The sequence below is a fragment of the Orycteropus afer genome, unplaced genomic scaffold (assembly GCF_000298275.1).
Source record: "Orycteropus afer afer isolate SDZICR_OR568_19922 unplaced genomic scaffold, OryAfe1.0 scaffold00009, whole genome shotgun sequence".
NCBI classification, from domain to species: domain Eukaryota; kingdom Metazoa; phylum Chordata; class Mammalia; order Tubulidentata; family Orycteropodidae; genus Orycteropus; species Orycteropus afer.
The window spans coordinates 13,847,696-13,856,994 of NW_006921596.1; positions in this window are offsets into that span (position 1 = coordinate 13,847,696).

Here is a 9,299-nt window from a genome sequence, read left to right on the forward strand (position 1 = left end):
CCCCGCGCCGCACTCCGCCCTCGCCTTCCCCATCACCCGCGCCGCGGCCTCCGCCCCCCCCTCCGGGGCCCCTCTTCTTCCCACCTCGCCCCCCTTCCCTCTCCGGTCCTCTTTGTCCCCGCTGCTTCGGAGCGCTCCTCGTTCCCCTCCTTTCCTCGGCCGCTTTGGCCGGCCCCTCCGCCGCCACCAGCCCTGTGCTCCTTGTCGCCCTCCCTCCTGCTCTCCAACTATCGCTTTCCTCGGCCCCCAGCTCCCGCCACCCGTATCCTTCTCTCCGCTCTTTGCATCAGTTTCCTCTTCTGGACTCCATTCCTTCCCTGTGGGTGCCAGTGCCCCCGTCCCTCTAGCCTCCCCCGCCTTGCCCACGATGTCCCCTGCCTGGAGGCACCTAACTCAGCTAAGCAGCCCGTGTGTCTCCCCGTAGCTGGGGGCCGGGACCTCTTGTACACCTGTGGTGTTTTCCAGAAGGGGTGTTGGGGCCTGACCTTTCACAGGTAGGGCTACTTGAAGCTTCCCGGGTTAAGCCTCGTGTCGGTTCTCTTCATATTTTCTTTGCTCTTGTTTGTATTCGAAAGGCATTTCAGTAACTGGATCTAGGTGGATCATTCACTGGTCTCTGAGAGAAAATGTCCCTATTTTCTTAAAAGGTTCTGGGTGATTAACTTCCCCACACTGCACTCACCCACCCTTCTCTTTATTTCTTTCTCTTTCTTTAAGCTACATCTTGTTTCTCTTCTCGGCTTTATGGCTTTGAGTTAATTTGAGAGTTTGATCCTAAGCCCTGGTGAAGGGAAGGGGCTTTACGTTATGAGAATGTTAGGGAGAGGCTGTGAAATCTGTCTCCTTCCCAAATCTAGTTATCTATAAGGTACTTTTTAGAAGGGAGAGATTTACAATATTGTGTCTTACACTCACTAAACATTTTTGTACCTTGATCACACTTTGTTGGCCCAGGGCCTGAACTTTTTCAGACAAACATTACATGGATTTCTTTTCATTTCTTCTGTTCTCCAAAGTAGACACTTGGACTTGGTGACACCTGTGTATGTACCTTTCCTGAATTTATCTTTCTGGAACTAAACTTCTATTAGGTGAAAGTTTGTGCATTTGCTCTTTTCTTCCCAGAGACTTGATTGTGTCAGGATACTGTGTGAGAGTGATGTGTATTCAGGAAAGGAACAACTACTCACGTTGTCCCTCCATTGACTCTGAGGCCCCCTCCCTAAAAAAAAAGCTCTGGTCTCCTCTCCCGAGTCTCCATTTAACGTTGACAACCCAGCGGTGCTCCCTAATGGCCCAGCGGGTTGCACAAATTGGCAGTGAGCTGAGATATTATCAGGACAACACCCCATTGAGTAAGTTCTAGCAGTGCAGAAGTGGAAGCCCCTTCTCTGGGCCACTGGGCGCCTTTCCACCAATCAGAGCTGCAGGTTGCAGTGGCCACCTGTTGTCTTGTGAGAGAACATCTTTTAAGGTTTCACTATTAGTATTTAACAATGGCGTATAATTCACGATCTGGCCACAGGAGAGGAGCAACCTGCTGATCTGAGTTACCAAAAAACTTTTTTTTTGTTATTCCCTGTCATCCCTCCCTCCCAAAGCTGTTAAAAGATGCCCCAAAGGCTGGGAAGCAAGTTTTTCTTTGCACCCTCACATACCTCACCTTCTGCTCATTCTGCTGTACATCTGGAGCAATCTGAGCTTGATTACAGAGGATGAAGGAAAGTATAATCAAAGTTACAGAGAGACTAAACGTGAAGCAGTAATCAGACCTCCAAGATCAGGAATACAAATATGCTTCGCAGCGGAAACCTCGCTAGCTGCGAGAGCGGGAACTGCATGTCGGTTGATGTGTTGCACGGAACACTGGGCTGTGGAGCCTAGAACTGAAGTGAAAGCCTTCTCCCTGGAGGCTCTCAGGAGTTCGGAATGCCCAGCTATATCCCATATCAACTCTTGCCCATTGTTTTGGAAAAATCTTTTAAGTTCCCCTACCTGTTACAATGCAAATGCTTTGAGAGGAGAACAATAGTCTTAAGCCAACATTTATTATTAGGATGATGATGATTTAGGACTTAGGATAAGCAAAAGTTCTAGGTGTACATTTTAAGAAATGGGGCAAAGTGTATTGAGTCTAAAGATGTTTAGAGTGGAACAGTTGTTAGGTGCCATGGAGTTGTTTTGACTCATAGTGACCCCATGTGACAGCAGAACTGCCCTATAGGGTTTTCTAGGCTGTCATCTTTACAGAAGCAGATCCCGGGCCTTTCTTCCAAAGACCTGATGGATGGGTTCAAATCACAACCTTTCTAGCAGCCAAGTGCTTAACCATTTGCACCACTAGGGCTCCTTAGAGAGGGGCAGTAAGAGTGAGAATATCACTGGGACAGAAAAAGGTCACCATTGATGAAGGCTGCAGACATCACAGTATTGCCCACAATAAGCTTCCATTCGTTCAGCTGTTTACTGAGCACATACTAAGTGTCAGACACTGTTTTAGGCACTTGGTAATAAACAGGATCCCAATGTGACACGCGTGGAAGGCCTTAAAAAAGACAATGAATTGGACTCTTCATGTGTGTGTGTGTGTGTGTGCACACAGACACACACTTTCATATGCACACATGCCCTGTCTTAACCAGTAACCTGGAGATCCCCATCATGCCACAGCTGCTGCTACTGCTGCTATTGAGTGAAGCAATCTGATAAATTCACATACGTTATAAAGGATGTCAGGCCCTACCCCTGCGTGAATATTTGTAAACAAAGACTCAAGGGAACACTTGAGTACACTCCAAGAGCAGGACCCCTGTCTGACTGGGTGCCTGCTGTATTCCAAGAACTTCGGACAGTGCTTAGTGCATAACTTACTGGGTTATTGGTTTGCAATAAATAAACACTCATTTAAAAAAGGAGAAAGCTTAGAAGGAAAAATGAAAGGGAGGGAGGGAGAGGAGCAGGGAAGGAAGACAATATTTTAATAGTGGAGTATCAGTCACCAGGAAACCTGGTTAAGGATTTGAGAAGGCTGTACCCAGGCCCTCTTTTGGATAATAACAACCTACCTAAGGGGTGCGGGGGAGCCTTTTGCTTGCAACCCTGCTGTTTGAGACCCTTTGTATATGTTGTTTCACTTAGAACTGATCTAATGAAACTCTCCATTACATTTGAAATACCATCTAATTTTAAAGGTTCCAGTGGATTTGAAGCCTGTCTGTTAAAAACTTTAGAATGACGCCTTAAAAAATTGAATGCAATTGTAACTGTCATGCTATTTATCATTTTAAGGGTGTCACCTTTTCAGTCGGTCAGCAGTTTTGTTTCTGAAATTCTATAGACAAAGGTTTCCTTTATACTATGTTAGCCTTGAATGTGAAGAAACTTCTCCAAGAACATATCTTAAACATGCTTTGAATTTATGGTGAACAGTGCTAACGGTTATTGATTTAGAAAGGCGACACAAGAGTATCAGTTGTTCAGGCCAAAACATAAATTCTCGGCATGAGAAAACCGCTTTAGGGTTTTTATATGATTTGGGTCAAAACTGTTAGTCTTAATAGCTTTATGTTTCTAACTGAATAGTCTGTTATCCAAGAATCTCTAAAAAAAAAAAAAGGTGGGAAATACACTAAGTTCACATAATGGGAGAACTATTTTACTTCTTTATAGACCTCCGAAAACTTCATTTCTCTGCTTGATCTGGCTTCAAATTAAACAAGAATGTCCCCATGAGGACTTCATTAAACCTGCTGAGTTTGATAACCAAGGATCTCTCTGGGACCCTTGCTTTTAGGGGTCTGTGGACAGTAATTTAACCCCTCTGTGTTCTGCTTGCCCAGATGGGATGAGGATACTATTCAACCAACATTATATACGTTTTAATTATCTTGAGTTTTGGTGATGTAAAGCCCTATCCAAATATTATGATCCTTATTTGCAATATGCAATGTAGCCAAATTAACAGCAGCTCCAAATGGAAATTAACAAGGCCAGAGCTACTCAAGTTTCTTCTCATCTATTCCCATAGTAACAGCTAATGCATTATATTGGTAAGATTTGATTTGATTTGATATCTGAATTTGGCTGCGTGTCATAAGTATAGCATTTTAACCAGCATGGATTGTTAGTATGCTCATAGCTCATCTCCATGAAATTTAAGAGCATTTCATGGAAGAGAATCAACACCTCCCATTCACAATCTAAATCACATGCAGATAAAATCAAGTCAAGACCTATCCTGTTGTTTTTGTTGTTGGGTGTCATCCAGTCAGTTTTCAATGCATGTGACAGAGCAGAACCGCCCCGTAGGGTCTTCTAGGCGGGAATCTCTACAGGCCGCGAGCCACTGAGCAGCTTCAAACTGCCAACATTTTGGTGAGCAACCAAGCACTTACTTAACCCAAGATATGCCACCCCTCAAAAAATAAACCCAAGCCCATTGCCCATCAAGTTAATTCTGACTCATAGTGACCCTACAGAACGAGAGTAGCACTGCCCCATAGGATTTCCAAGGCTGTCTGTAATCTTCAAGAAAGCAGACTGCCTTGTCTTTCTCCTGTGCAGGTTCAAACCACTGACCTTTTGGTTCGCAGCCAAGCATTTAAGCACCAGGGCTCCAAAAGGGCTATCAAAGCCCTCCCAATAGTGTATGTACACATGGTATAGAGGAAGAATTCTGACTGGGAGGTCCTCATTACATGTCTCCAATGCAGGCTCTAAAACTAATCAGCAGGGGCGAGTTCCACTCAGGAATTACAGTGAAAAATTTCCCAAGCTTAGTCATTGTCAGTTTCAGATTTACGTGAATCAAACTTTTCTAGTCTCGAAGTGTGAGCTATTTTGACATTTTCACTTAGGTCAAAAGAATATAGAAACATGGGAAAATGGGAAAAACATAAGCAAACTTTTCACACATGATAATAAATATATATTCAGTTGTGTCCATGCAATTGTTTCTCTTATTACTACAACCAAAGGTGGTCGTATGGGTTTCTGTGATACTAAGCATAAGAAGAGCTCTAGAAAACAGATCATTCTCCCAGTTGACTATAGATACTATCACAGGTTCTGACAGAGAAATAGTAATTATGGACCAGTAACCCCAACAACCTTAGTGGTAAAAAAGTACTGAGCTGAGAATTCATTCTCCAAAACATGAAAAACAGTAAGTATTTGCTTGTGACCTAAGTAGCTCTTCAATAAACCAAAAGCTATTTTCAAAACCAATACAGTCAACACAATCAGGAGGTGTGCAATTTTCAGTGTTTTTACACCCTGCTTTATAGAAAGAAAACAAAAAATTCCTGTATTCACAGAAATCCTAAATTGTTGTCCTCCCTGTTTTCTGAAATATATTCTATTTCTTTTAAAGTGAAAGAATGACCTCTTTTGCAGGAACAATTTTCAGAGACAGCGTGTTTATCAAATGGTTTCTCTACTTTCATAAAAACAATTTATTTTCCCTGAACTCTTCAAGATAAGCATCAAAGCCAGGGAGAATGTACAATGAAGTTTATAATTACACTCCAGAAACAAATACTGGGTAGTTTTTATTTTGCTCAAGTGAAAAAGATTTCTTTTTTCCCCAAAGAGACAAAGGTAGTAATTGGGGGAGGAGGTTTAGACTGGAGTGAAAAGCACAGAAGGTTTCCAGCACAGGGGGCCCCAGAGTGTCATCCACAAAGACCACTGGATGAACAATAAAAGCCCAAGAACTAGAATTTTTCCTAGCAACTGGGTGGGGGTCAGTTCATATTTCATTCTTCACCCAAGGCACAGCTATAAGGGCCTTGAGGAGAGCAAATTGTTAAGCAGATATTAATTAAACCCTTCCATGACATATCTCTAAACCATGGTATATAAATCTCTCTCCTAGTTGGGGCCTCTGATGACATCCTTTTCTTTGATAAGCATCCATATTTCTAGGCTTAATTTATATGGCATGTTATTTTTAAATAACTGTAGAACAATAAAACGGTAAAAATAACCGAGAACAGAACTGAGTCTAATAAAGATTCTGTTGCTTAAGAAATGGGAAACAATTGCATTTGATCACAGAACAGCCAAGAACTAGTTGCAAAATAATCTCTCCTAATTTACATATATCTGTTCGTGCCAAACAGACAAGTGTTTGCTTTTCCAGTAATAGTGCAGGTGCGTATCCTGCAGTGCCTAAATCTCTAACTCATCAAACTGTTTCGCCAGAGTGGGACATGCCCTCTTTTTCTGGAACAGTTTCAAGCTTTCTCCCCAGCATTCCAGCCACCTGTTTATGGAGTTCATCCTTGGGAGTAGATGCATGCAATTAGAAACGAGGAAATGAAAATAAATGACCTTGTTTGTTATTTATAACAAAGAAACTCAGCAAAATTAATGCTGTGCAGCTTGACCTCCTGACCTGGGGGAAAGAGCCACCTCATGGCTTTGTGGGCAGTTCACAATAGCCCAGCAGCTCCTATTGTCCGGCACCGTGACTTTGGATGGTCATTACAGCCATACATCTAAAATATAAATGTTTTACAAGTTAGATGAGAGGATTTGTGCTTTTTTTTCAAAAGTATCTTTAAAGAAGGGATGCTAGTTAGCAAAAGAGCTTTTCTTTTTAAGGAGAGCAGGTACAATCATTTAATCGCTTAGATTTACCTACTCAATGTGTCCTGTGTCAACAACATGTTGAAGAAAAGGGAAATACTCAAAATTTCAAGGTAGGGCTCCACCTTGCTCTAATCGACAGCAACTAGGAATGTGGTTTTTGTAAGTGATTTGAGGAAAACATTTCTTCCTTGTTGAGAGTATTAGTGGCAAAGGAGAATACAAGCTTCTTCGGTTACATGAAGGCAGTGTAGATGGCGCCCCTAGAGTTGTTCAGTGAAACAGCACTGCCATTCCCTTCCTCACTTACCCCATCCCACATACCCCAGACGCCCCAGGCAGGAAGGAAGTTAAGATCATGATGGTGGAAGTCTCTTCAGAACTGGCACCTGGTTGGAACATGTTAAAGTGGAATCACTAGGAAAAAGAACATTCTTATATCTGTTGAGGAACTGGTTTGAAGGTTGGCTTCTGCTCCCACCTGCTGCCTCCTTTCCCTCCTTATGGTTCTCCTCTGTTATTTACCCACAGTAAATTCCATGAGTGCCTTTGCTTTCTTCTAGACTTTAAATTAAAATCCAAATTGTTTAGTTGGCCTACTGAAATCTGGTGGTGCAGTGCCAAAGGCAATTGACTGTTAACCAGAGGGTTGGCGGTTCAAATCCACTAGCCACTCCACAGAAGGAAGACAAGGCAACCTACTTCCGTAAAGATTTACTACCTCGGAAACCCAATGGGGGTCACTGTGAGTCAGAACCGATTCAATGGTAATGGGTTTGGTTTTTGGACCATATCTTTAATCGTTTTATTTTTCTCCAGGAGGAAAGAATTATTATTTTTTTTAAAGAAAGATTCTCAATTGTTTTGCAAAAATACCTTTTTTTCACTGAAAAATAAAGTCAATTTCACAAAGTATGAAGATTGTCATGCAAATACCATCCCAAGCACTGTAGATTATGCCTCCTGACCTTTTTTGTTCTGATCCTATGAGGTACTTCATTATGAGTTTCCCATGGTGCACTAGGTGTGCTATAGTCAAAATTGTGGAGGGATAACTACAAATCCTTGTTGGTTTCTGACGTACCTCCAACAGCAACAAAATGAGAGTCATTGAAGATCCAACCGTTTGATTAACCTCTTGGATTAGCCAATACTCAGATCAAGAGAAAGAAGCTTAAGGAAATTTTTACATTTGTCTAGTCTAAATAAATCAATTCTGCAGTCCAAAGCCACATATGAGCTATTGTTTTACTGAAAGAATAAACTCTCTTAATCTAGAAACATCACCAACTGAATTCCCACTGTATGCTTTAAGTATCAAGTTTTATAGCTATGTTCAGTGAGAGAAACAGGGTAGAGTTTGGTTACTCCACCTTACCCAGAACTGAAAACCCTGTCATTTATTTTTCAACAAATTTGTACTCTCCTCTTCTAGGTATGTGATGCTAAGGCTAAAACCAGGTGTAATGGAGTCGATTCCAACTCATGGTAACCCTATGTATGTCAAAGTAGCAGGGCTTCAAACCTGTACGTTCCTGTTCAACCCTCTGCTGAGAATTTGCATTTCTACCCCAAACATACTAAATCAAAATCTACTTTATAACAAGATCTCCAGGTCCCTGGGGATCTTGTTGAAAGGTAGATTTTGATTCAGTATATCTGGAGTGGAAATGCAAATTTTCAGCAGGGGATCAAACTGGAATAAACTGCTTCAAAGCTCTGCAAAGTAGCCTATACAACTACGGGACCAGAAGAACGAGATGGTGCCCAGCTACCACTGTCAACCACTTGGAAGGGGATCTATGTAGGAGATCCTGGATAGAGAGGGAGAACAATGTGGAACAAAACTCAAAATCATTTGGAGGAAAAAAAGGGCGGGGACCAGGTTTGCTGGTCTGATAGAGCCTGGTGGAACCACTGAGACTATGGCTCCTAGCTGCCCTTCAGGTCTGGAATTGAACCCACACCTGTGGCTTCCAGCCAAACAAAAGACAGGCATAGGAGTTAACCATTTACCTGAGGTAGATATACTCCCTGGAGAGAACAATCATGGGAGAAAGAAGGGCTGCTTATGCACAGGGAGGCAGCTCAGGAGGCAGGAGTGCATGGAGGGATGGACACAGGGAAGAGGTAGCTATTGGGAGGAAGTGGGAGGGGAGCTGTTGCATTGTGGTAAATTGTGGTCAATGTCATGAGACAAAGTGTATGTGAACTTCTGTATGGAAAGTAAATTTTCTCTGTAAATCTTCACCCAAATCACAATTAAAAAAAAAAAAAAAAAAAGCCCTGCAAAGTAGAACCATCCTCCCTAGGGTTTTTGATGGCTGGTATTTCAAAACCAGAAAAATCACCCAAGGTGCCTCAGGGTGGACTAAAACTTCCATCCTTTGGGTTAGTAGCTGATCATGTTAATTGTTCACACACAAAGAATATAAAATATGGGGAAAGTATCATAATAATACAATATTAGTGCCATACAAGAAGCATACCCTCCCTAACACAGTTATCAAGAGAAGAGGTTATACGTGTAGTGGGGATTTGGGGTTGTATTAGCCATCTTTTGGATAGGTCATTCTATAGTAGCAAATAGCTCTACTATCTTAGTGGGTTACCACCAGAGAGGATTATTTCTCACCTATATTCTGGTCCACCATTGGCCAGCTGCTGCTCTGCTCCACATTATTTCAGGACTAAAGCTGAAACAGGAG